We start from the raw sequence: 4,461 nt of genomic DNA, 5'->3' as shown, positions 1-4,461 counted from the left end.
TGAGCAAGGTTTCAGTTAGGGCGAGCAGTTGAATGGAATGGGAGATGAAGAGATCGTGGGTGAAGGGAAGTTTGTTGCAGATTGCGCAGGCGTTCCACAGGGCGCACGAGAAGGGGAGGGAGGAGGGGGAGGAGGGGAATAGAGATGAGATTGGAGATATTGCGGGAACGTTTGTATAGATGAGATGAGGACAAGGACAGGTGTGGGGGACCTGGGTTGGGATTGATGTCTCCCGCGGATAGCAGGAGAAGGAGCAAGAGAGTGCGGAGAAGGGTGGGTGAGGAAGGGCGACGAAGGCGACGACAGTATGTGCTTAGGAGGAATGGGGAAGGGTTCATGGCAGGAAGGAGGTGTTGAAAGTTGAGAGCTAGGAAGGAGGAGGACGACAATAGGGATGGTGAGGTGGTGGGGGACAAGGGTAGGTAGGGTATTGCAGTAGTGAGCAGGACGGAAGAGGACAGGGATGGGTAGTGAGATCGTGTGGTATACAGCGGTGGGAGGGGGAAAAGATTAGGGAGGGACAGGGCAAGGAGTAGAATGTGATTGGGGGCCATGAGTAGTGACTGAGGTATCCACAGGGCAGGTAGATGGGCTGGGAAACAGGCAGGTGAGGGTGCGCAGTCGGCCAGGGAGTGATGAGTTGGTAGGAAGATGGGCAGGGAGGCAGGCAGGTTCCAGGGTGGACAGTCAGTCAGTCAGGTGATTGGCTAGTGGGCAGGTTGAGTGGCTAGCAGGCAGGAGCAGGTGGATTGGGCAGCAGGCAGGCAGGAGCAGGTGAGTGCGGTGGAGAGCACAGCAGCAGTACTGGAACAAGCTGGAATGGTATGAAGCAAGAGCTGGCGGACTGGAACAGGCTGGATCAGGCAGGCTGGAGCAAGTTGGAGCAGAAGGCCTGGAGTAAGCAGGGAGAAGCTGGATCAGGCAGACTGGAACAAACTGGAGCGGATGGACTGGAACAAGCAGGAAGCCGGAACAGGCGGACTGGAACAAGCAGGAAGCTGGAACAGGCGGACTGGAACAAGCAGGGAGAAGCTGGATCAGGCGGACTGGAACAGGCAGGAAGAAGAAGCTGGAGAGTGCTGGGCAGACTTATACAGTCTGTGCCAGAGCCGGTGCTTGGGAGGCGGGGCTGGTGGTTAGGAGGCGGGGATAGTGCTGGGCAGACTTATGCGGTCTGTACCCTGAAGAACACAAGTACAGATCAAAGTAGGGTATACACAAAAATAAGCACATATGAGTTATCTTGTTGGGCAGCCTGGATGGACCGTGCAGGTCTTTTTCTGCCGTCATCTACTATGTTACCACCCGATCCATACCCGGCTCCTTGTTACCTGCCCCCCCTTGACCCTACACCTTCGAACCCCATGCAAACGCTCACTCCCGAATTTTATTTTATTTTATTTTTATTTTAAGCACACAACTGCCCTCCGATAGTCATCACGATCCTCCGCTTTTTTTTAAATCCTACCTACTCTCTCATACCTGCGAGGAAGAAACAGAAATATTCAGTGTGAGAAATATCGTCCCACTGTCTGAGCACCACTGTAGGGAAGGAATATGAGGTGAAAAGGTGCTTGCAGGGATGAAATTAATCAGCCACCAGCAACTGTACACAGCAATGCTCCCTTCACCGGGTTGTGATCGGCCTCCCTTTAAGGGGTGGGCCTCGTTATTAACACACGTTAAGGGGTGGGCCTCGTTATTAACACACGATCTGCTATTTAAAAAAAAAAATAGTGTAATTGTCCCCAAAAAGCTGCCATGTACCATCTGCAGATACCAGACAGTAAAATTAGCATTCAATATGTAGCATGCACTGATACGACATTAATGCAAGACCTGCAATAAAAAAAGCAGTGGGAAACACCTCAATAGCTAGTGTACACACAGTAAAATCCCACATTAACTCTCAGAAGGTACCATGCTCTAAAGGGCCATTAACACACGACTGCAACTTAAAAAAACAGTGAAAATGTCCCCCCCCCCCCTCCAAAAAAAAGCTGCTGTATAAATTCTGAAGATACCACAGGATAAAATCCCACATTAAGTCTAGCAGGTACCACATATTAATGAATATTAATAGATGAACAGCCATTTTAAAAAATGTGATATTACCCTCAAAAGATGCAGTGCAGAATCTGCAGACACCACTTGGTAATATCTCACATTAATTCTCAGCAGGTACCAGAGTCGAATAGGACATTAACAGATGACCTGTAATTATGAAACAGAGGGAAACACCCCCCAAAATGCTGTGTACAATCTGCAGATACCACATGGTAAACTCAGATATTACCTCTCAGCAGATACCACGTTCTAATGGAACATGAACACACGATCTGAAATAAAAAAATAAACCCACTGTAAATGTCCCCAAAAGCTGAAGTACAATGGGCAGATACCAGACAGTACAATCCCACATTAACTCTCAGTATGTATCATGCTCTCATACGACATTTATGCCTAACCTGTAATTAAGAAAAAACAGTGGGAAACACCCCAAAAGATGCAGTGTACAACATGCAGATACCACATGGAAAAAAAATCACGCATTACCTCTCAGGAGATACCATGGTCAAATGGAACATTAACACACTCCGCGACCTCCGGCACGGCCTGCAGCCCGACACCGCTGCACCCTCTTTTCCAGCTGCCTTCTCAGACGCTGCTGCGGCATAATCTTTAACATAAAACTAAAATGGAACCATTAAGAAACCATCACACACAAGATTGTCCTGGCAGCTTTTATGCATTCTGTCCAAACGTGAATAAATTTAGTATAACAGCGACCTTTTGGAGTTACAAGAACTGGTAACATCCCCAACCCAGTACAATTATTTAATTGCCGCATTTGTACCCCAACATTTTTGCACCTACTTGCAGGTTCAATGTTCCAAAAGATATAACCATAAACAGAGTAAGAGATATGTTCCAATTTAACATATTAAACGCATACATGCAGCAAAGCCCTTTCATCCCACACACATTTAAAAGTGCTCCTACTAAATAAAGCACTGCCACTCTTGTAGAAACTATAGGAATTGGACATTGCTACCCTCTAGTGGCCAGAAGTTTGACTTTGTACACTAAAACATAATTGAGCCACTGCTACCATCTAGTGGCAATCAGGCGCGTATGCACTTACTTCTATTTGTGATAATAGGATGCATCATGAATGGCAGGGCAAAAACGTAGGAGAAAAAAGGTGCTACACGCTGCTACGTCCCTCCACCAAATGGCTGGTAAAAAGCACGGGAAAAACACAAGAACACGGCAATGTCTCCCTCTCGAAATGGCCAACGAAAAACGCAGTAAAACAAACCGCTGGGCCAGAATGGCCGCCCACAAGACGCCGCTGAAAAAACGCGGGAGGAACTGGTGAATCGCGCCACCGGCCCCATCCCGAAATACCTGTTGAGGAGCGCTGACAGCCACGCAGGCATGCTGAAATTCTGTCTGTAAACCGCTCCTTTGTCTGCGGTCCACGCGACTCAGCCTTTCGCCGCCCCATTTCTTTGCCCCCGACGTAAATCCTACCTACTCTCTCATACCTGCGAGGAACAAACAGAAATATTGTGTGAGAAATATCGTCCCACTGTCTGAGCACTACTGCTCTGAAGATACCACACGATAAAATCCCACATTAAGTCTAGCAGATACCACACATTAATGAATATTAATAGATGAACAGCCATTTAAAAAAATGTGATATTACCCTCAAAAGATGCAGTGCAGAATCTGCAGACACCACTTGGTAATATCTCACATTAATTCACAGCAGGTACCAGAGTCGAATAGGACATTAACAGATGACCTGTAATTATGAAACAGAGGGAAACATCCCCCAAAATGCTGTGTACAATCTGCAGATACCACATGGTACATGGTAAACTCAGATATTACCTCTCAGCAGATACCACGTTCTAATGGAACATGAACACACGATCTGAAATAAAAAAAATAAACCCACTGTAAATGTCCCCAAAAGCTGAAGTACAATGGGCAGATACCAGACAGTAGAATCCCACATTAACTCTCAGTATGTATCATGCTCTCATACGACATTTATGCCTAACCTGTAATTAAGAAAAAACAGTGGGAAACACCCCAAAAGATGCAGTGTACAACATGCAGATACCACATGGAAAAAAAATCACGCATTACCTCTCAGGAGATACCATGGTCAAATGGAACATTAACACATTAACACATTAACACATTAAAAAAGGCTCCAGGGGAGATCCGGGAAATTATAGACCGGTGAGTCTGACGTCGGTGCCGGGGAAAATGGTAGAGGCTATTATCAAAAACAAAATTACAGAGCACATCCGAGGACATGGATTACTGAGACCGAGTCAGCATGGCTTTTGTGTGGGGAAATCTTGCCTGACCAATTTACTTCAATTCTTTGAAGGAGTGAACAAACATGTGGACAAAGGGGAGTCGGTTGATATTGTGTAT

This window comes from Microcaecilia unicolor, unplaced genomic scaffold, assembly GCF_901765095.1.
Source record: "Microcaecilia unicolor unplaced genomic scaffold, aMicUni1.1, whole genome shotgun sequence".
NCBI classification, from domain to species: Eukaryota; Metazoa; Chordata; class Amphibia; order Gymnophiona; family Siphonopidae; genus Microcaecilia; species Microcaecilia unicolor.
Note: the sequence above shows the minus strand (reverse complement) of the source record.